Source organism: Schistocerca gregaria, chromosome X (assembly GCF_023897955.1).
Source record: "Schistocerca gregaria isolate iqSchGreg1 chromosome X, iqSchGreg1.2, whole genome shotgun sequence".
Lineage (NCBI taxonomy): Eukaryota > Metazoa > Arthropoda > Insecta > Orthoptera > Acrididae > Schistocerca > Schistocerca gregaria.
Window position 1 is genome coordinate 798094999 of NC_064931.1, and position 25356 is coordinate 798120354.

At 43.7% G+C, this 25356-nt stretch overlaps 1 protein-coding gene across 1 annotated transcript in view; it reads left to right on the forward strand.

The window, feature by feature from the left end:
* The first annotated feature begins 1912 nt into the window (after nucleotides 1–1912).
* LOC126298429 (uncharacterized) overlaps nucleotides 1913–25356 on the forward strand; it is a 130510-nt gene continuing 107066 nt past the window's right edge. The window contains exon 1 of the mRNA XM_049989757.1: nucleotides 1913–1966. The gene's annotated coding sequence lies outside the window, so the exon portion shown is untranslated. The remainder of the gene's footprint in view (nucleotides 1967–25356) is intronic.

The following is a 25356-nucleotide window of genomic DNA, read 5'->3' on the forward strand; positions in this document are numbered from 1 at the left end:
GGAGAGCTTCCAATAAACCACCGCCCAAGCATGTTTGTGATGAACTAGAGCGCTGGTAGTGTGCCACCCAAAGTTACCCAAAATTGTAGTATAAGATATTAACCAATTTTGAGCAAGAATATGAAAAAAAGTTACGTTCATTTATATTAAAATGGAATACAAAGCTTACCACGAACATTAAACGTAATACCATTGAAAGGATATACCACACGCTATTTGCTTCGTTATTGTTGCCTTCGTGGTTAAGGGGAGTGGGTAGCTAATAACTCCTTACCACATAGCGCAGTCACCAGGACAACTAATAATGTGCAAATATTGTCCCCGTTAGACTTCAAATAAAGTATGAAGACGGTTTTGTGTACAGAGGTTAGTAGTAACCACCATTAATTGACTTTTGCCACGTTAAAGAGACTGCAGATTACGAATGTTTTTCAACAGGCGCATTTCGCTGTATTAGTGAAGTGGTCTCTGTGTTTATTTTGTAAACATGTTGTACAAGTAATTTTATTTTACGTTTTAACTAATAAAGAAATAAAAACAGCTTTTCTTACACATTATTTTCAGTGTTTATTGTGTCTATTATATGTTTGATGAAAGGTGCTTTATTCTCTCGTTGTTAGCAAAGGCTGCAGTCGAAAAACGCTCAATATCTCTTTTACTACTCACTTTGTTTGACTGTTAGACGCCCACTTTACCTTTAACTCCTCTTATGTTTCATGCACACTTCACTTTTTTCATATAACTTCGAGTTATAAATGTACTCACACAGATTTTACTGTAGTTCTCTTTGATCTGCACCCAGTACTGTGTTCTACGTTCATTTTTTTCGTGTGTTTTATGGGTGTTGCTAACATCTCGAATACTTTAGTATTTGTGTGTATGTGTGTGTGTGTGTTTGTGTGTGTGTGTTTGTGTGTGTGTGTGTGTGTGTGTGTGTGTGTGTGTGTGTGTTTTCTAATCTGTGCCTAATACCTGTTCTTTTCTAGTATGAGTGTATCTACTGTTCTAATGTGAATCCCATGCCAAAATAGAGCGGTGTTGTTAAAGGTTGGCGGCAAGAATACGTTGTGTTAATTTAAAAAGTGTGTATTTTGCCAAATCATCTTATTGTTAGGGAGGTACTATTTCACCTGTTGTCAAGAGAACATAGTAATACTACTGCTTCGGATTGTGATCTGTATGTCTGTATCTTCTACTGTAGTATTATGCTGTTGTAGGTGGCAGTACTCTACAGAAGTTGAGTGATTTGTTCCATAGTTCTATGGTTCTACATGTACTTTCGTACCAAATGCTCTACAAGGTTACCCTACATACCTTCCATCACACGTATCGCTCTTTAATTGGCAAAAATTCGATTTCGGAAAAACATCATCTTTCTAGTACTTGAGGCGTATATTTTTTAATTTGTTTGTTTTGTGAGCTATTTTTATCATCATTCTTGTAAAATTTTAGGTACTCAACGTGTGCATTTCAAGTATTACTTCATTGAGAACATGATTTCTTCTTTTATCTCTTCTACGCACTGTGTTATTTCTGTTCCCTTATCTTCTATATTTATTAATGTGGGCTTCTGCCATTGCGTTGATCACGGTGGCGTGTATATTGTGTTTTGTGCCTTTATTTTGTTGAACAGATTTATAACTAGATTATCTTTGCACTCATCTTCTGTGACTATTTGTACTATGATATTCACTTCGTTTTTCTAGTTTTCTGTGGTTAATGGTATTGTGTTTTGCCTGTTGAGCGCATGACTATGTCCAACTTGTGTTTTGGGTGACTTGATATTTAGTCTAGGCTATGTGTATGCTTAAGACAGGAAATAGAAAACAGTTCTTGTTATATGACATCAGTTGTGATTGACGAGTACCCAAACACACGTATTAGTAATAATTTTTATTGCTTTGCAGGAAGAGGAAGCTGGTGCCCACCGCCTTCGTTATCAACCCACGTGGATAGAGAGGACGCTGTGAGAACAAAACCATAATGTTCATCCTATCTGTTCGCCGTTTGTTTGTGTCCGTTTGCATACACCACGTGTGTTGTCGTACCAGAATGCATCCAATGAGTGTTTGGTGTTCCTCAAACCGCTGTCCACGAAACGACAGGCGCAACATGTCTGCGCTTTCAGCTGCTTCCTGGAGATCATGTTGTCATTTGTTGAAAATAATTTAAATCGATTATTTTTAATTCCGTAGAAATTGAAAACTGCATCAAGAAATGGTGGCTTCATATTGAGCTAAGTTGATTAACATACATTTTTCATATTTACCCAACAATGATAAAATAAATCGGCAAACAAAACACAAGCTTCCCGGAAGGGCTCTTTTGTGAGTTTTGCTGGCTTTCAGAGAAGCTGATTCAAAGAAGAGAAACCAAGCATACAGTGGTTACAATAAAGAGGCAACAAGATTTGCGATGAGGAGAGGTACGCCTTAGAACATGAGGCCAGAAATTTTTCACTTACTGCATTTACAGTAACTGCACACAACTCGGAATTCTTCACGCAGTCACATTCTGTTTTGCCTTGGTCAGATACTAGGCGTAAATGGCCATGCATGCCACACCTCGCACAGCTAGACATAGCACAATACTCACTTGTGCAGAAATTTACACCGCTGGAAGTGGCAGACGATGAAATACTGCACCAAATTATATCAGTAGCTCCTAGATCATAAGCCCATTTAAGCGTACCAGAACCAATACAAGTTTCCCATATCTGTTGGCCAACTAAAGTTTAACAGGTGAAATACACCGCCTTCGTTTATAATTGTTCGCTTACGTTTGATCCATAATGTGCGTGTTCGAGATGTAGCCTCGAGTGCGACACATCTAAGCCGTTATTCTCACAGTGATTCATCAGGATTCCTGTGGTTTTTTTTTTTTTAGTAAGAAGCGTTTTTACATTAACAAACAGAAGTGAATTTTCTAAAACGCTTTTATTATTACACAAAACCTTATACCTTAACCTAATTTTGATATAATTTCTGCTGATATTAAAGCATTTATAGCAATGAACAACACACTTCTGAAATCCATTCTTATCAAAGTCTGCTTTTCAAACACTTCTGAAAGTCCTTTTTAACGTTATAGTGATTGACTTGGACACGACCGCGTAATACGTATTTCAAATGCAGGAACAGACGGTTATCAATGGATGCTACATCAAAGTTACACAGCAACTGACCAATCTTCTCCCAGCAAAATTATTTGATGAGATACAGTGTTCACTGAACTGTAGATTGTATGCCACAGTTAAGGTCACACAATACGTCTCAGAATTGATTACATCTGTATGGAGCAATAAATGCACTAGTAACATCCTACAACTACTGGGACAAGGGCAGCGCCAGCCCACATTCCTTTGTTGCCAGATGCATCCAAGATGGCGGCGATGACGTCGTCCAAGATGGCGGCATGTAGACTTGGCAACAGCACATGACATCATCCAAGATGGCAGCTGTGCATCGTCCAAGATGGGAGATTTTAGCAGAAAGATAGGTCAATTGGGCTACCTCCACTAACGTAACCCCCTCCCCTCCCCCAGAAAAATGGCAGGAATTTCAAATTCCAACAGGATAAGGAATCAAACCACAGTTATAACTACTAACCTACGAAAATCGCGGGAAAATAGGTTACTTGGGCTACCTCCACTAACCTAAGTTATCCGACCTCCACCTCTTCCAAGGAACTGCCGCCAAGTTTGAATTTTGGCGTTAAAGAAAGGTCACTTGCGGTTTCTCACCCAACCTAAGATAATTGAGGGAAACAAAGCTCACCTACACTAACCTAAGTCACCCAACTGCCACCTCTTCCTAGGGACTGGTGGGAAAAGGACTCAGCCTACATTGGGCTGTTAGAAAGAAGAAGGAGTGTCCTTAATTTATTTAGTAACAATTTATTTAGGGATGGAGTATATTTATCACAGTGGTACAGAACACACACTCTGGCCTGCCCCATAGCATACAGACCTGCAAACTACTCCTAAATAACTCATATATAACGCTGTGCAACACATGCCTGCTAATTGTAAACTGTCAAAATAAAGCATTGCACAGCCTACAGACCTGCAAACCAATCGTAAATAATACAATGCATTTATGTCCACAGAGCCAAACAACTCGTAAATTGTGAAAATAATAATCCCTGTAAGAGACTCTGCAAATATGCTTGCTAATCATCAACTCTCAAAATCATGCACCAGTCTTTATTTAAACAACTAGAGGCAGCACCTCCATCCAGTGTGTTCCCCACATGGCCCAGACTCCAACTGACCTAGTGCAATAAAGGGCGCTGTCCTCTGTTCTGTGACGTAATCCAAGATGGCAGCCATGACCTCAGCTGATGATGCAAGTACCATTACCCAAGATGGCGACAAACAGTGTGTTCACCATGAGGTCTGCACATAGTACACAGTACCACCACCAGAGAGTGCTGTCATCCATCCCGTAGCGTAATGCAAGACGGTGGGGCAGAGGGGGGGATGGTGGGAAAACGACACTGCTTGTCCTGGACATAAGTTTTTATTTTGCAGGCAGTGTCTCCACCACGACATCTACACCACAACTGACCTAGTACATAATACGGCCACAAGTTCGTGATGTCACCCCACCTCTGATATAATACAAGACGATGGACTGGAGGGGGAAAATGGCGCGAAAATGACTCAGTCCGCACTAGGCTATTGGAGAGAGTAAGGAAGGAGACTAGTTTAATTATTTTGGAACAATTTATTTAGGGAACGATTTTTAGAGATAGTATATTTATCACACTGATACAAAACACACACCCTGACATGCTTGGAGTCACGCCACACAGCCCACAGATCTGTAAACTACCCCTAAAAAAACGCTCTGCAGACACGCAAATAACTCCTAACTTACCCAAGTAAATTCAGCACAGACTCCTCGTAAATAATGCACTACACAGATGTGAAGAGAGGAAATTAACTCTTAAACTGTGCAAATAGTGCATACCACTGCCTACAGACTTGCTTGCAAAGTAATCCAACAGACACTCACTCAACACATACAAGCACCATCCACCACCCCCTGTCTGGTAGACCACACAGGAGCCTACCTGTGGCCGTCAGCTGTCAAACTGCACACAGGTACCCTCAAGCATGAGGCAGCGACATCCCTTTCATACTTGATACCTAAGAAATTCACATAGAAATACTTGTTCACCGAAGCACTGTTGCTGACGCGACTGGGTGTGAGCGCAGACACTCCAGGGGCGCACGCGACATCACAGCGTGCCCCACTGCTGGATGCAAGTGAAAGTCGCCTCTATTTTCGGGTATACAGTCAGTGTTATACTGAAGTCACAGAATTCCAAGGCGTGCTCACGCAGCTCCCATATGCGAGACGCCTCCGGGCAGCATGTATCATTACCATTGATGTCAGAGAAGCACAGGGCACATCGTTCCTAGCGCGACATGTGAGATATGTCTAACCAAACTAAACTGCCTAGCATGACTGACACTACACCGCAAAGTGTGCGCATGTAGGAACAAACTTTCGCAAGCACATCTAAGAAGGTTCTCAATCTTATACTAATGTCACATGACTATGTAAAAAATAAGAACCGACTAGACCTCGGAGAAATTGTATAGTGTCCCAGAAATAGTTAACACTTGCTGCAATGATGTCCCACCTTGTATCCACGGAAATTCTTACCATAACCTGTCTACCAAAATAGCGCAGAATAACATCTAATACAGAGTTCCTCATGGACCTAACGTGATATCCCTTCCACCACGTTTTTCTCTTCCTGATTTCAACACACACAAACGTCCTCTGAGCTATGTAGAGGCTCCTATATCCCAGCACAAAGGATGTGAATGAATCGAGCATTATGATTGGCTCTTATCGAATTTATCCGCTGAATTACTGATGCCGCCGGTATCGAAGCACCGACCGCCTTTTTTCCTTCTGCAGATGAGATGTGCACTGGTTATTTTACACAGATCGCCATACTACAGTGGCAATTTAATCTTACAATCTACCATACATATCGTCAAATATGGAAAGACTCTTACTCATTTACACTGCTTTCCAACCAAGGACAGGCCAGCCGGGGTGGCCGCGCGGTTCTAGGCGCTGCAGTCCGGAACCGCGCGACCGCTGCAGTCTCAGGTTCGAATCCTGCCTCGTCCAAGAATGTGTGTGATGTCCTTAGGTTAGTTAGGTTTTAGTAGTTCTAAGTTCTAGGGGACTGATGACGTCGGAAGTTAAGTCTCACAGTGCTCAGAGCCAATTGAACCATTTGAAACATTTGAACCACTAAGGACAGGAGCCTGAATAATAGTAAGCAAAAACCCATCTCCAACCCAGCAATATATCAAAACGTTTCATGTCGATGTAGTAAACATACAATTCGTATCCTGTGCCAAACAAAATTATCCATTTTACATGATTTGCACATATACTGCGGAGATGGAAAGTATCGTATATACTCCTCAAAGCACTAGATATTTTCCCACAGCCGACGATCACATGTCAGCCACTCCCAACTCATGACCAGAGCACCCTCAGGGGGCTGAAGTCGCTCTCAGAGCCGTTCTATAAATGAGATGTCCTTACTCCTCGGCACAAACACGTTACAGTTTCTACTTCCTTGCTTGCTCGCTTTTCTACACACATCTCCAGACTTGGGGATTACAAGGACACATGTATTTTCACATTGGTTCACCATAATATTATACCACTTTCGTGATACTTCTCGATATCAAGCACTTGGCAGCATCCTACCGATCGCTAGAGCAACATAATTCCCAGGATATAGACTGGAAATTATTTCTCTACAAATACGAAACTGTAGCTATGTGGGACATGCTGTCAACAACTGGCTAACTAGAAACTTGTCACGTCTGCGAAAACATTTACTCGGCAATTCGAAACAAATAGAGGAAACTGATATTTCCACTCTTGAACAACAATGTTGGAGGTGTAATAGATTCCAAATCATACCTATGATTTACAAGGTCAACTAAAGTGTTTCTCATGTCTAGAGAACTCGCAAACGTGTCATCCACACGCTAGATACACACACCACAAACGATATTCTATCAACTAAATAAAGGTGCGAAACGTGCAGAAGCAGTCCACTGAACAATTTACACGTGAGGGAATAACGATCCCGCGCATATTCTACTCCATGTTCAATCTTCACAGATTTCCACGCAATCACGAAACCTATCGAACACATTCTAAGTATTAGTTCGCTATTCTCTCGTCTAGAGGACAACAGGGTTGCTTCATCTACATTCCTACACTCCAACACGCATATCCAGTCTGACAGCTCCTACCGTTAACGGGAAACGTGAATCACCCCCGCACAGGTCACCTGCGCTGCAGGCAGAGCACGAACCGGTAGAATGTTTATCCTAAGAAATTGGTCACATATATATTTTACCTTTTGTACTTACAACTGAATGTTACGATAGCACTCTCAGTTGAAAGACATTCGACAATGAGCGAAGTATCAGAAATACACTCTGTTGATAGCTGTGGCTCTGGAAATAGAAATATCAGTACCACTCTTGAGTCTTGACATACTCTTCCCATGCTGTCACAGTACTCCACGTCAAATCCATACCTTCCTTATGACTGGACATACTCATTTCCTTTGCATATGTCAGAACACAAATACATACTTTGTAAGCCTGATGCTCAAATGCGACATATCACACACCACCTACTATTAACTATAATACTCGTCAATAACTGATAGCTGGCGATATGAAAGATTACTAAGAGAAAATCAACCATGGCTGGACATGTCTCATAAACTTTTCTTGTGAATGGCACCACTGTGTCCTAGAAAGAGAGATCTAATTGGCCAAGTGTTAAGGAAACCCGATCCTAACAGTTACTGTATGTCACTGTCACAAGTGGTCATGGTTCTACATGTGCACAACACTATCCATGGTAAAAGCTATACTGGCTTCGTAAATCGAGGTACGACATTATCTCCGAATGAGGCGGTTTTTCTGTCTGGACAAATAACGAGACAGTGATCGCTGGAGTGTATGTTATCAGACAAGCACTCCACTTACACATAGCCAACCATGCAATGTTGTTAAAAAATCGCTGAATGTTGAAAGTGATTCGGATAAGGGACGTGGTATTTAGGCGGTATTTGCGCCTCCCTCACACTGGCCCAGCTAGATATTTCTATAGTACTTGTAACGTATTCTGACTCGATACCACTTCAGAGGTTTTGCGACATATCCACTAAATTATAAGCGATGACTGACTGAGAAGGAACACAAACAGTAGTAGTACATGATGTGCTGATTGAGGTCGTAAGAAAACGTACACTAGTTTGTCAGCTCTCTAGTGTCATACTCAAAATATCCACGGGTGTACTGCCGGTCTATAGTGTCCAACGGGCACAATATTTCGGCGATCAAACATGTCGCCATCATCAGGTGAACTGACGGACTGAGCTCCTGTGAACGTGCCGGCACGGAGATCCGTACGCTATGGCTGCTCAGGGGGAACTGGGTTCGGTCGCGGCGGCGGCCGATTTAAATACCCTCCGCCCGCGGCGCGCTCCCTCCGCCGTCCGCGCCGCGCGCCACGGTAGCGCGGTGGAACAGATTGCGACGGCGTCTGAGATGACGTCGGTGTGATGGCTCTGTCCGCCGTGGTCGTCACAACTATGCGTTTGCTCGATTTACTCTTGATTAACCCAATCGCTGGTTCCCAAGCCTTGCTAAGATTACAGCCACAGTCACGGTTTATGAGGTCGTCATTGGTGCGAATTTCGATAGCCTCTCTAACAACGCTGTCCCAGTATCTCGACGTCTGTACCAGAATCCTCGTGCGGTCATACTGCATAGCGTGATTTTTCGACAAACAATGTTCAGCGACCGCCGACTTGCTCGGATACATCAGTCGAGTGTGCCTCTGGTGTTCACGGCATCGATCCTCGACGGTACGCATCGTCTGACCAATATACGACTTGCCACATTGACACGGAATATGGTACACGCCGGATTTCCTCAAACCGAGGTCATCTTTGGCGCTCCCCACCAGTGCACGAGTTTTATTCGGAGGACAAAACACAGTTCCAACCCTGTGTTTCTTCAGAATGCGGGCGATTTTCCCCGAGAGTGAGCCTGTGTATGGAATAAATGCAGTGCCTACCTCCTCCCTCGTGACTTCATCCATCTCAACAGGTTGTGCTTCAGTGGTTGGGCGGAGAGCACGTTGGATCTGCCACTCTGAGTACCCATTCTTTCGAAACACAGTTCTCAGATGTTCCAATTCCTGGGGTAGACTCTCTGTGTCAGAGATAGTGCGCGCCCTATGTACTAGAGTTTTAAGTACCCCATTCCTCTGTGAAGGGTGGTGGCAGCTGTCTGCGTGCAAATACAGATCAGTGTGTGTTGTCTTTCGATACACCCCATGACCTAGGGTGCCGTCAGCCCTTCTCCTGACCAAGACGCCAAGGAAAGGTAATTTACCCTCCGTTTCAGTCTCCATAGTGAATTTGATGTTGGGGTGTATGGAGTTTAGATGTGTAAGGAAGTCAAGGAGTTTATCCATACCATGTGGCCAGATGACGAACGTGTCGTCCACGTAACGGAAAAAGCAAGTAGGTTTCCATTCGTATGACGACAGGGCTTCCTCCTCGAAGTTCTCCATGTACAAATTCGCTACAACCGGTGAGAGTGGGCTACCCATGGCGACTCCCTCCGTTTGTTCGTAGTATTCTCCATCAAAAAGAAAATACGTGGAAGTCAAGACATGCCTAAAAAGTTCAGTGGTATTCTCGTCAAACCTCTGACCAATCAACTCTAGCGACTCTCGCAGGGGTACCCTCGTAAACAAGGAAACGACGTCAAAACTCACCATGATATCTGACTCATCCAACCTGAAGCTATCAAGGCGTTTAACAAAATCCACGGAATTACGGATGTGATGAGGGCATTTACCCACATAAGGACTTAATATTCCCGTCAGGTATTTGGCCAACAAATATGTAGGTGCCCTGATGTTGCTGACAATGGGGCGTAATGGTACCCCCTCTTTGTGAACCTTCGGGAGTCCATATAGTCTAGGCGGTACCGGACCTTGGGGTAACAATTTCTTAGCGTCACCCTCCGGTAAATCTGCGTCCTTGAGAAGAACCCTCGTCTTGTTCTCCACCTTCTTTGTAGGGTCAACGCTGATCTTCCGGTAGGAATCGTCATTTAGCAGGCTCTGCATCTTATCAGTGTAGTCCTTATGGGAGACAACAACTGTAGCATTGCCTTTGTCAGCCGGTAAGACAACAATTTCAGAGCGTTCCCTCAGATCATGAATGGCCGCCCTCTCTTTACTGCTGATATTTGACTTCATCGGCTTGGATTTCGTCAACGCACGACAAGTTTCACGACGTATTTCCTCGGCTGATTCTGGCGGAAGTCGAGCTGCAACCTGTTCAACAGCACTAACAATTTCTGCGACCGGAGTGAACTTGGGGGTGGGAGCGAAGTTGAGACCTTTCTGAAAAACCGAGACCGCATCATCACTCAACACCATGCCACTCAAATTGATGACAGTCTTGCACGGAACCTGCAGAGATGGTTTGTCAAGGAGACGTGAGAACTTAGCTGTTTGACGTCCCGTGGCCTTCTTATGGGCGGAATCAGCTGACACCCAGGTGACACCATCAATCCAATCCCAGGAAAAAGAAGTGAACTTAGTAGCCAGTTGGATATTTTGATTATCAAATACGCCGGGAGAAACTCAAGAATCACCTATAGTGTCATACTGTCTGCTAGAAATGATGTCCATTATCTGGAATCAGATCTTTCCATTAAACCACATACCTGCAGCGGATCGCACCCACAAGTAAATCATATTTCTGGCACTCCCATATCTCGAAACGAGTCACCTTTCTTGAATATATCTGCTACAGAAAAATTCCAACCTGGTTTTAATTAGCCCCCTACACATCTCCCATTTCTACAGCTTTACGCATGTGATCGTTCCAATTTAAGTCGGAACTGAGCAGAAGTCGGAGAATGACATATCCGACAACTTCTGTAAGCCGTGTAGAAACAGAACGACCTGAGTTAGTGCAACAGGAGCGTGTTTTGACCATTCGGTGGAAACGCGCGCATTGTGGTTCCCCTTTAAACTAGATGCAGACACTACAACACGAAGAAGATCCACGTCCATTCACATCTATCTCCCCAACATGCTATCATCGTTATTATGTACCATCCAACAGAGAGAAATGACAAACTATAAAAACTCCATTAACCTCATCCGATATAGGACTCACCTATATGTCATTGCTAGTGTGATCATGCATAGCTGCGATATCGGTCAGGTGCAGAGAGAGAGTTGTTTAAATGCTTCCCAAACTAGCATTCCTAATAGGACACACAATCCGTTATCGAATTTACCGATCAAACTGCTGCTGTTGCCGATGGAGGACGATTCTATTAAATATAGAGCTTTTGATCCATTGCAAAGTGCAGTTTAAGGTTTCATCACCTGTACTATAGAAAGATGGCCTATCCCACAGACGTACTTTAAGCCGCAAGAGACGCTCCCTGTGACCGTGTGTCGTTGTTTGAAACATTGTTTTCTAACACGCTTTGTACACTGTCATAGATTTTGTTTTTCTGTCTCGACTTCGATGTCTATGTTGCGTCCTAAAGTGACGTTAAGACGCTCTGATCCACGGCATCACGCGGAAAAGTAGACATCGCACAATGTGAATCAATATTGTTACTGTGGCTACCATAGCACGCCACAAACATTGGACGATTTTAAATAAAAGAGAGTTACAACATAAGCAAACCGGAAGAGTTTTACGGCTTTGGCGTCGGTTTCCAAACATTGTCACCGAGTAGCTGATGACTCTACGTTCCGTTTCGACTGATTCACCATATTGTAATCATGTAAGCGATCTGTATTTCGGTGCTGTCCACCCCAGAAGGTACTGTCAATCCACCAAAACTATTTCCCCAACTCAAACAAGCCATATCGGTCGATCTTTACGTGGTAGCCAACAGCATGCCAGTGCACGGATGGAATCAATTTCAGCATCATAGCTAAACCGTCCTTTCTCCACTTTTCGAGTATTATTGCAAACATAGATAGATGACTGTGCAGTACTTCCACTCATTGTTAATCCTCGAACACATAAATCATCAGACTATACCAGAGCGCGCTCCACATATTTCTAACACCTCGAGCATTATACTTAATTTACGATCTATCTCTCTGCGTATGGGAGTCACAGAGTATTCTCGCTGTCTTAAGGTAAAATTAGAGAGTGAAAGACCCTCCTCACACTGTCATTGACCATCCCGCCCAGCAGCACCTTTACCAAATTAATCAGCAACCGACCAGAAAAAGACCGCTACACTACACGTCTTGTGAATGTATGGAGCTTTCCAAGTCCTCACGCATCCAAATGCATGAGATTTCTCGAGATCCCCCCATATCGAGGAGCTTAGCACTCCTTATCGATGTATAGTAACAATTTCAAAGTGTCGTGATGTGATAGCAGACGCTTAAGAAGAACAAGAAACGAATGATTTTTCTGCGCGATGGAGCTCCAGACGGATGGAGTTCGACGCATTTTAAGTAATTCTACCAAGCTATCAACTCTAAAGTATTGTTCTAGAGTCTAGGATCGGTAAGTGGAAGATACTGGTAAGAGAGAACATAAACACACACACTCCTAAGGCTACAACGTTCTTCACTTAAAACGGGCTATAACATTAGATCGCCTGTGTTTCGGACCTATCAGTCCTATGGAATGGAGCGCTGTTAATATTCCAATGACAGAAATACACTTCAAGCGCATGACATACTTCCTTCTTTTCTATTTCTCTACGATAAACTACACTCCTGGAAATTGAAATAAGAACACCGTGAATTCATTGTCCCAGGAAGGGGAAACTTTATTCACACATTCCTGGGGTCAGATACATCCCATGATCACACTGACAGAACCACAGGCACATAGACACAGGCAACAGAGCATGCACAACGTCGGCACTAGTACAGTGTATATCCACCTTTCGCAGCAATGCAGGCTGCTATTCTCCCATGGAGACGATCGTAGAGATGCTGGATGTAGTCCTGTGGAACGGCTTGCCATGCCATTTCCAACTGGCGCCTCAGTTGGACCAGCGTTCGTGCTGGGCGTACAGACCGCGTGAGACGACGCTTCATCCAGTCCCAAACATGCTCAATGGAGGACGGATCCGGAGATCTTGCTGGCCAGGGTAGTTGACTTACACCTTCTAGAGCACATTGGGTGGCACGGGATACATGCGGACGTGCATTGTCCTGTTGGAACAGCAAGTTCCCTTGCCGGTCTAGGAATGGTATGACGATGGGTTCGATGACGGTTTGGATGTACCGTGCACTATTCAGTGTCCCCTCGACGATCACCAGAGGTGTACGGCCAGTGTAGGAGATCGCTCCCCACACCATGATGCCGGGTGTTGGCCCTGTGTGCCTCGGTCATATGCAGTCCTGATTGTGGCGCTCACCTGCACGGCGCCAAACACGCATACGACCATCATTGGCACCAAGGTACAAGCGACTCTCATCGCTGAAGACGACACGTCTCCATTCGTCCCTCCATTCACGCCTGTCGCGACACCACTGGAGGCGGGCTGCACGATGTTGGGGCGTGAGCGGAAGACGGCCTAACGGTGTGCGGGACCGTAGCCCAGCTTCATGGAGACGGTTGCGAATGTTCCTCGCCGACTCCCCAGGAGCAACAGCGTCCCTAATTTGCTGGGAAATGGCGGTGCGGTCCCCTACGGCACTGCGTAGGATCCTACGGTCTTGGCGTGCATCCGTGCGTCGCTGCGGTCCGGTCCCAGGTCGACGGGCACGTGCACCTTCCGCCGACCACTGGCGACAACATCGATGTACTGTGGAGACCTCACGCCCCACGTGTTGAGCAATTCGGCGGTACGTCCACCCGGCCTCCCGCATGCCCACTATACGCCCTCGCTCAAAGTCCGTCAATTGCACATACGGTTCACGCCCACGCTGCCGCGGCATGCTACCAGTGTTAAAGACTGCGATGGAGCTCCGTATGCCACGGCAAACTGGCTGACACTGACGGCGGCGATGCACAAATGCTGCGCAGCTAGCGCCATTCGACGGCCAACACCGCGGTTCCTGGTATGTCCGCTGTGCCGTGCGTGTGATCATTGCTTGTACAGCCCTCTCACAGTGTCCGGAGCAAGTATGGTGGGTCTGACACACCGGTGTCAATGTGTTCTTTTTTCCATTTCCAGGAGTGTATGTTATCGAACAGTAAAACGAAAAACTACTTCCATAAAATATTTGCTCTGCGTGATACGAGCGCAATATAGCTTTCCAGAGATGTATAGTGTCCACGGTTCACATCCGATCACGGTTCAGAAATTATATGATAACTGCATCAGGCCTATATAAAATGATCGTTAATAGCAGGGAATACATCCTACAAGGAAATAGGTAAACACATAGCAGCAGCGTCCTAGATGTGAAAATTACAAGTAATTCCGTCACTAATTCTGTAAACAGCACATCTGTCAGGAAACTGTGTACCTGGGGATTCCAGCGTCTCACAAGCACTTATCGCTAGCTTAATTATGATGCTGAAGTTTCGATTTTACACCCAAGATGCGACAGAGCTGATGGAGTACATCGCATAAATCAACGTTCGCTTATAGGAATATGTCAAGTTTCATTACACATAAGATGGAAGTCATCTGATGACGACAGGTTTACTGTTAATGATCGCAAGTGGACAGTGCTTTAAACGACATACAGAACACGTGGCTGTATACTAGTAGAACGCAGGCTATGTCACGCGGCTGATGCATCCTGACAGAACAGTTGAAAAAAATTGACCTGCAGCAACTTCTCCTTCTCTAGAATGCATCAGTCAACGGTTAAATCGTACCTCGTTACAGCTCCATCTCAATTGACCATCCTGTCCACTCTCTGTTATCCTTCAACGCAGATGCACGTAAGTTTAGAGGTGAATGGTTTTCTGTCTTCCTGAAAAGCATGAAATACAGTAGCATCGGTTTCTGTATTTGCTACTTTTCAGGAAGACAGGGAACCATTCACCTCTATTGATTGAGATGGAGCTGTAAGGAGGTACGATTTAATTGTTGACTGTTGCATTCTAGAGAAGGAGAAGTTGCTGCAGGTCAATTTTTCCACTGTTCTGTCCAGATGCATCAGACAGATGACATAGCCTGCGTTCTACTCGTATACAGCCACGTGTTCTGTATGTAGTTTAAAGCACTGTCTACTTGCGATCGTCAATGGTAAACCTGTCGGTCATCAGAGGACTTCCATCTCATATGTGATGAAACTTGACACATTTCTCTAAACGAACTTTGATTTATACTATGTACACCATCAACTCTGTCGCATATTGGGTGTAAAATCGAGACTACAGCATCATAACTAAGTTAGCTGTAGGTGCTTATGAGGCGCTGCAATCCCCGTGTACACATTTGCCTGACGGGTGTGCTGTTCACAGAGTTAGTGACGGAATTACTTGTAATTTTCACATCTGGGACGCCGCTGCTATGAGTTAATCTGTTTCCTTGTAGGAGATATCCACCGCTACTAACGATCATTTTATATAGGCCAGATGCAATCAGCATATAATTTCTGAACCGTGATCGGATGTGAATAGTGGACACCATACGTCTACAGAAAGCTATATTGTGCACATATCACGCAGAGCAAATATTTCACGGAAGTAGTTTTTAGTTTTACGGTTTGATAACATAGTTTATCGGAGAGAAACCGGGAAGAAGGATGTACGTCGTGCGCTTGAAATATATTTCTTAGATTGGAATATTAACAGCGCTACATTCCATAGGACTGATAGGTTGGAGACAGGCGATCTAATGTTATAGCCTGTTGTAAGTGAAGAACGTTGTAGCCTTAGGAGTGTGTGTGTGATTATGTTCTCTCTTACCAGTACCTTTCACGTAACGATCCTAGATTCTAGAACAATACTTCAGAGTTGATAGCTTGGTTGATTTACGTAAAAATGCCTCGAACTCCATCCGTCTGGAGCTCTATCGCGCAGAAAAATCATTCGTTTCTTGATCTTCTTAAGAGTGTACTATCACATCACGACACTTTGAAATTGTTGCTATACATCGATTAGGAGTGCTAAAATCCTCGACATGGAGGCATCTCGAGAAATCTCATGCATTTAGATGGATGAGGACTTGGAAAGCTCCATTCATTCACGAGACGTGTAGTGTAGCGGTCTTCTTCTGGTCGGTTGCTGATTAATTCGGTAACGGTGTTGTTGGGCGGGTTGGTCAATGACAGTGTGAGGAAGGTGTTTCATTCTATACTTTTACCTTAAGACAGCGAGAATACTCTGTGACTCCCATTGTTGTTGTTGTTGTTGTCTTCAGTCCTGAGAATGGTTTGATGCAGCTCTCCATACTACTCTATCCTGTGCAAGCTGCTTCATCTCCCAGTACCTACTGCAACCTACATCCTTCTGAATCTGCTTAGTGTACTCATCTCTCGGTCTCCCTCTACTATTTTTACCCTCCACGCTGCCCTCCAATGCTAAATTTGTGATCCCTTGATGCCTCAAAACATGTCCTACCAACCGATCCCTTCTTCTAGTCAAGTTGTGCCACAAACTTCTCTTCTCCCCAATCCTATTCAATACCTCCTCATTAGTTACGTGATCTATCCACCTTATCTTCAGTATTCTTCTGTAGCACCACATTTCGAAAGCTTCTATTCTCTTCTTGTCCAAACTATTTATCGTCCATGTTTCACTTCCATGCATGGCTACACTCCAAACAAATACTTTCAGAAACGACTTCCTGATACATAAATCTATATTCGATGTTAACAAATTTCTCTTCTTCAGAAACGCTTTCCTTGCCATTGCCAGTCTACATTTTATATCCTCTCTACTTCGACCATCATCAGTTATTTTACTTCCTAAATAGCAAAACTCCTTTACTACTTTAAGTGTCTCATTTCCTAATCTAATTCCCTCAGCATCACCCGATTTAATTTGAATACATTCCATTATCCTCGTTTTGCTTTTGTTAATGTTCATCTTATATCCTCCTTTCAAGACACTGTCCATTCCGTTCAACTGCTCTTCCAAGTCCTTTGCTGTCTCTGACAGAATTACAATGTCATCGGTGAACCTCAAAGTTTTTACTTCGTCTCCATGAATTTTAATACCTACTCCAAATTTTTCTTTTGTTTCCTTTACTGCTTGCTCAATATACAGATTGAATAACATCGGGGAGAGGCTACAACCCTGTCTCACTCCTTTCCCAACCACTGCTTCCCTTTCATGCCCCTCGACTCTTATTACTGCCATCTGGTTTCTGTACAAATTATAAATAGCCTTTCGCTCCCTGTATTTTATCCCTGCCACCTTTAGAATTTGAAAGAGAGTATTCCAGTCAACATTGTCAAAAGCTTTCTCTAAGTCTACAAATGCTAGAAACGTACGTTTGCCTTTCCTTAATCTTTCTTCTAAGATAAGTCGTAAGGTCAGTATTGCCTCACGTGTTCCAACATTTCGTCGGAATCCAAACTGATCCTCCCCGAGGTCTGCATCTACCAGTTTTTCCATTCGTCTGTAAAGAATTCGCGTTAGTATTTTGCAGCCGTGGCTTATTAAACTGATAGTTCGGTAATTTTCACATCTGTCAGCACCTGCTTTCTTTGGGATTGGAATTATTATATTCTTCTTGAAGTCTGAGGGTATTTCGCCTGTCTCATACATCTTGCTCACCAGCTGGTAGAGTTTTGTCATGACTGGCTCTCCCAAGGCCGTCAGTAGTTCTAATGGAATGTTGTCTACTCCGGGGGCCTTGTTTCGACTCAGGTCTTTCAGTGCTCTGTCAAACTCTTCACGCAGTATCGTATCTCCCATTTCGTCTTCATCTACATCTTCTTCTATTTCCATAATATTATCCTCAAGTACATCGCCCTTGTATAAACTTTCTATATACTCCTTCCACCTTTCTGCCTTCCCTTCTTTGCTTAGAACTGGGCTGCCATCTGAGCTCTTGATATTCATACACGTGGTTCTCTTCTCTCCAAAGGTCTCTTTAATTTTCCTGTAGGCAGTATCTATCTTACCCCTAGTGAGATAAGCTTCTACATCCTTACATTTGTCCTCTAGCCATCCCTGTTTAGCCATTTTGCACTTCCTGTCGATCTCATTTTTGAGACGTTTGTATTCCTTTTTGCCTGCTTCATTTACTGCATTTTTATATTTTCTCCTTTCATCAATTAAATTCAATATTTCTTCTGTTACCCAAGGATTTCTAGCAGCCCTCGTGTTTGTACCAACTTTATCCTCTGCTGCCTTCACTACTACATCCCTCAGAGCTACCCATTCTTCTTCTACTGTATTTCTTTCCCCTATTCCTGTCAATTGTTCCCTTATGCTCTCTTTGAAACTCTGTACAACCTGACTCCCATATGCAGAGATATATCGTAAATTAAGTACTATGGTCGAGGTGTTAGAAATGCGTGGAGCGCCGTCTGGTATACTCTGATGATTTATGTGTTCGGGAATTAACAATGAGTGGAACTACTGCACAGTCATCTATCTATGTTTGCAATAATACTCGAAAACTGGAGAAGGGACGGTTTAGCTATGATGCTGAAATTGAGAAACATGCGGTCACATCATTAGTCAGTGTTGAAATTACTGTAAAACTGTTCGCGCTATCAGCTATGATGCTTATTTTTAGAGTACATTGATGATGTCTTTTCCATTCCAAATGGTTCAAATGGCCCTGAGCACTATGGGACTTCACATCTACGGTCATCAGTCCCCTAGGACGTAGGACTACTTAAACCTAACTAACCTAAGGACAGCACACAGTTTTCCCTTTTATCCGTGCACTGGCATGATGTTGGCTACCACATAATGATTGACGGATATCGCTTGTTTGAGTTGAGGAGTGGATAGTTAGGGTGGATAGCACCGAAACACTAATCGCTTACATGATTACAATATGATGAATCAGTCGAAACGGAACGTAGAGTCATCAGCTACTCCGTGACAATGACAGATGAGTTTCAATCTAGTTTGGAAACCTAGGCCAACGCCAGTTTCCTTATGTTGTAACTCTATTTTATTTAAAATCGTCCAATGTTTGTGGCGTGCTATGGTAGTCACAGTAACAATATTGATTCACATTGTGCGATGTCTACTTTTCCGCGTGATGCCGTGGATCAGAGCGTCTTAACATCACTTTAGGACCCGACATAGACATCGAAGTCGAGACAGAAAAACAAAATCTATGACAGTGTACAAAGCGTGTTAGAAAACAATGTTTCAAACAACGACACACGATCACAGGGAGCGTCTCTTGCGACTTAAAGTACGTCTGTGGGATAGGCCATCTTTCTATAGAACAGGTGATGAAACCTTAAACTGCACTTTGCAATGGATCAAAAGCTCTATATTTAATAGAATCGTCCTCCATCGGCAACAGCAGCAGTTTGATCGGTAAATTCGATAACGGATTGTGTGTCCTATTAGGAATGCTAGTTTGGGAAGCATTTCAACAACTCTCTCTCTGCACCTGACCGATATCGCAGCTATGCATGATCACACTAGCAATGACATATAACACGCTCCTGTTGCACTAACTCAGGTCGTTCTGTTTCTACACGGCTTACAGAAGTTGGCGGATATGTCATTTTCCGACTTCTGCTCAGTTCCGAGTTAAATTGGAACGATCACATGAGTAAAGCTGTAGAAATGGGAGATGTGTAGGGGGCTAATTAAAACCAGGTTGGAATTTTTCTGTAGCAGATATATTCAAGAAAGGTGACTCGTTTCGAGATATGGGAGTGCCAGAAATATGATTTACTTGTGGGTGTGATCCGATGCAGGTATAAGGTTTAATGGAAAGATTTGTTTCCAGATAATTGACATCATTTCTAGCAGATAGTATGACACTAGAGAGCTGACAAACTAGTGTACATTTTCTTATGACCTCAATCAACACATCATCTTCTACTACTACTGTTTGTGTTCCTTCTCAATCAGTCATCGCCTATAACTTAGTGGATATGTCGCAAAACCTCTGAAGTGGTATCGAGTCAGAATACGTTACAAGTAATATAGAAATATCTAGCTGGGGCAGTGTGAGGGAGGCGCAAATACCGCCTAAATACCACGTCCCTTATCCGAATCACTTTCAACATTCAGCGATTTTTTAACAACTTTGCATGGTTGGCTATGTGTAAGTGGAGTGCTGGTCTGGTAATGTACACGCCAACGATCACTGTCTCGTTATTTATCCAGATAAAAAAACCTCGATTTATAAAGCCAGTATAGCTTTTATCATTTATAGTTTTGTGCACATGTAGAACCTTGACCGCTTGTGACAGTAACATACAGTAATTGTTGGAATCGGTTTTTTTTTTAACATCTGGCGGATTACATCTCTCTTTCTAGGACACGGTGGTTTCACTCGCAAGAAAATCGTATGAGACATGTCCACCCATGATTGATTTCCTCTCAGTGTTATATCGTATCGCCAGCTATCAGTTATTGACGTGTATTATACTTAGTAGTAGGGGTGCACGATATGTTCGCATTTGTGCATCAGGCTAATGAACTATGTGTTTGTGTCCCGATATGTACAAAGGAAATGACTAAGTCCAGTCATAAGGAAGGTATGGTTTTGACGTGGAGTACTCTGATAACATGGGAAGTGTATGTCAAGATTCAAGAGTGGTACTGATATTTCCGTTTCCACAACCACAGCCGTCAACAGAGTGAATTTCCGATACTTTGCTAGTTGTTGAATGTCGTTCAAAAAATGGTTCAAATGGCTCTGAGCACTATGGGACTCAACTGCTGTGGTCATTAGTCCCCTAGAACTTAGAACTACTTAAACCTAACTAACCTAAGGACATCACACACATCCATGCCCGAGGCAGGATTCGAACCTGCTACCGTAGCAGTCGCACGGTTCTGAACTGCGCGCCTAGAACCGCGAGACCACCGCGGCCGGCGAATGTCGTTCAACTGAGACTGCAATCATATCATTTAGTTTCAAGTACAGGGTAAAATATATATGTGACTGATTTCTCAGGATAAACATTCTACCTATTCATGCTCGGCCTGCAACGCCAGTGACCTGTGCAGAGGTGATTCACTTTTTCCATTAACGATAGGAGCTGTCAGACTGGAGATGCCCAGCTGGTGTGTAGGAATGTAGATGAATTAACCGTGTTGTCCTCTAGACGATAGAATAGCGAACTAATACTTAGAATGTGTTCGATAGCTTTAGTGATTGCGTGGAAATCTGTGAAGTTTGAACATGGAGTAGAATTTGCGCTCGATCGTTATTCACTCACGTGTAAATTGTTCAGTTGACTGCTTCTACACATTTCGCACCTTTATTTAGTTGAGAGACGATCGGTTGTGGTGTGTGTATCTAGCATGTGGAAGACACGTTTGCCAGTTCTCTAGACATGAGAAACACTTTAGTTGACCTTGTAAATTATAGGGATGATTTGGAATCTACTACATCCCCAACATTGGTGTTGGAGAGTGGAAATATCTGTTTCCTCTATTTGTTTCGAGTTGCCGAGTAAATGTCTTCGCAGACGTGGCAAGTTTGTAGTTAGTCAATGGTTTACAGCACTCACCACCTAGCTAAAGTTTCGTATTTGTAGAGAAATAATTTCCAATATATATCTTGGGAATTATGTTGCGCTAGCGATCGGTAGGATGCTGCCAAGTGCTAGATATCGAGAAGTACCACGATGTGGTATAATATTATGGTGAACCAATGTGAAAATACATGTGTCCTTGTAATCCCCAAGTCCGGAGATATGCGTAGAAAAGGGAGAAAGCAAGGAAGCAGGTTCGGAGGAGAAACAGTAACGTGTTTGTGCCTAGGGGAGACGAGCCCGAAATTGTAGAACAGCTCTGACAGCAACGTTAGTCCGCTGAGGGTCCTCTGGTGCCGCATGGTAGGTGGATGACATGTGATCATCAGCTGCGGGAAAATATCTAGTGCTGTGGGGAGCATATACGGTATTCTCCATCTTCGTGGTATATGTACAAATGATGTAAAAGTGATGATTTTCTTTGGCACAGGATACGAAATGTATGTTTACTACATCGACACGGTATGCAGTGATATATTGCTGGTTTGCAGATGGGTTTTACACACTAATATTCAAGCTCCTCTCCTCGGTGGGAGAGCAGTGTAAATGCAAAAGAGTCTTTCATATTTGGCGATATGCATGGTAGTTTGTAAGATTTAATTGCCACTGCAATATGGAGATCTGTTTAAAATATCCACTGAAAGTGTCGTCTGCAGAAGGAAAAATGGCGGACGGTGCTTCGATACAGGCGGCATCAGTAATTCGGCAGGTAAATTCGATAAGAGCCAATCATTATGTTCGATTCATTCACATCCTTTGTGCTGGGATATAGGAGGCTCTTCATAGTGGAGGGGACGTTTGTGTGTGTTGAAAGCAAGAAGGGTAACATGTGATGGACGGGGCACCACGTTATGTTCTCGAGAAAGAGTGCGTTCGAAGTTATTCTGCGCTATTTTCGTAAACAGGTTCTGTTAGGGCTAATTTCTATGCATAAAAGTTGAGTCATCAAAAAAGCGTGCATTAACTCTTTCTGGGACACTATACAATTTCTGCGAGGTCTAGTTGGTTCTTATTTTTTACATAGTCATGTGACATCAGTATAAGATTTAGAACCTTGTTAGATGTGCTTGAGAAGGCTTGTAGCTACATGCGCGCACTTTCCGGCGTTGTGTCAATCACGCTAGGCAGTTAGGTTCAGTTAGACACATCTCTCATGTTGCGCTAGGAACAATGTGCCCTCTGCTACTCTGTCATCAATGGTAAAGACACCTGCTGCCCGGAGGTGTCTAGCATATAGGAGCTGCGTGAGCACACCTTCGAGGCCGGCCGGAGTGACCAAGCGGTTCTAGGCGCTACAGTCTGTATCCACGCGACCGCTACGAGCGCAGGTTCGAATCCTGCCTCGGGCATGGATGTGTGTGATGTCCTTTGGTTGGTTAGGTTTAAGTAGTTCTAAGTCCTAGGGGATTGATCACCTTAGAAGTTAAGTCCCATAGTGCTCAGAGCCATTTGAACCATTTTGAGCATCTTCGAGTTCTGTGACTTCAGTATAACACTGACTGAATACCCGAAAATAGAGGCAACTTTCACCTGCGTCCGGCAGTGGGTCACGCTGTGATGGCGCGTCTGCCCCTGGAGTGTCTGCGCTCCCACCCAGTCGCGTCATCAACACTGCCTGGATGAACACGTATTTCTAGATGAATTTCTCAGGTATCAAGTATGAAAGGGATGTCGCCGCAACATGCTCGAGGGGACCTGTGTAAAGTTTGAGAGCTGACCGCCACGTCACTTCGCAGGTCTGCAGGTACGATCCTGTGTGGTCTACTAGAGAGGGGGTGGCGGATGGTGCTTGTGTGTGTTGATTGCGTGTCTGTTCGATTATTTTGCGAACAGGTCTGTTGGCTGTGCTATGCACTATTTGGACAGTTTATGAGTTGATTTCGTGTCTCCACATCTGTATACTGCATTATTTAGGAGGAGTCTGCATGTCTCTACTGAAATTATTTGGGTAAGTTAGAAGTTGTTTGTTTGTTTGCAGAGCGCTATTTAGGGGTAGTTACAGATCTGTGGTCTGTGCGGCATGACTCCAAGCATGCCAGAGTGTGTGTTTAGTGTCAGTGTGATAAATATACTATCTCTCAAAATCGTTCCCTATATAAAAAAAAGAATAAAGTACACTCCTTCCTAACTCTCTCCAGTAGCCAAGCAGGCTGAGTCATTTTCGCGCCATTTTTCCCCTCCAGACCACCATCTTGGATTACGTCAGAGGAGGGATGATGTCACCCTCTGGTGGCCGTATTGTGTACTAGGTTAGTTGGAATCTAGATCTCTTGATAGAGACACTGCCTACAAAATAAAACTTTATATCCAGCACAGGCAGAGTTGATTTCCACCATCTCACCCTCTCCCCCACCATCTTGGATTACGACACGAAATGGACGACAGCACTCACTGCTGGTGGTATTGTGTACTAAGTTCAGACCTCATGGTGAACACATTGTTTGCCGCCATCTTGGATAATGGTACTTGCATCATCAGCTGATGTCACAGCTGTCATCTTGGATTACGTCACAGAATGGATAACAGTGCCCTCTGGTGGTGGTACTGTGTACTAGGTCAGTTGGAGTCTGGACTGTGTGGAGAACACACTGGATGGTGGTGCTGCCTCTATTTGTTTAAATAAAGACTGGTGTATGATATCGAGAGTTGATGATTAGCATGTTTGCAAAGTCCTTTACATGGATTATTATTTTGACAATTTACGAGTTGTTTGGCTCTATGGACATAAATGTATTGCATTATTTATGAGTCGTTTGCTGTGCACTGCGTTATTTTGACAGTTTACAATTATCAGGCATATGTTCAGAGCATTATACATGAGTTATTTAGGAGTAGTTTGCAGGTCTGTGTGCTGTGTGGCATGTCAGTGCGTGTGTTGTGAACCACTGTGATAAATATACTGCATCCCTAAATAAATTGTTACAAAATAAATAAAGTACACTCCTTCCTCTCTCCACCAGTCCAGTGCTGACTATGTCCTTTTCTCACCAATCTCTAGGAAGAGGTGGCAGTCGGGTGACTTAGGTTGGTGGAGGTGAGCATTTGTTTCCTGCAGTTTTCTTAGGTTGCTAGAGTAACCCCAATTGACCTTTCTTTACCACCAAAATTTAAACTTGGCGCCAGTTCCTAGGATGAGGTGGTGGTCGGGTGACTTAGGTTAGTGGAGGTAGTCCAAGTCTCCTATCTTCAAAAAAATGGTTCAAATGGCTCTGAGCACTATGGGACTTAACATATGAGGTCATCAGTCCCCTAGAACTACTTAAACCTAACTAACCTAAGGACATCAACACATCCACGCCCGAGGCAGGATTCGAACCTGCGACCATAGCGGATCTGGACTGCAGTGGCTAGAACCGCACGGCCAGCCTACTATCTTCCCGTGATTTTCTTATGTTAGTAGAGATAGCCCAATTGACCTATCTTTACCACCAAAATTCAAACTTGGCGCCAGTTCCTAGGAAGAGGCTGCGGTCGTATAACTTAGGTTAGTGGAGGTAGCCCAACTGACCTATCTCCTGCGATTTTCTTAGGCTAGTAGAGATAACTGTGGGGTGATGCATTATCGTGTTGGAATTTGAAGTTCTTAGCATTTTTTCTGGGGGAGGGGAAGCGAGGGACGTTAGTTTAGTGGAGGTGGTACAATTAACCTATCTTCCCC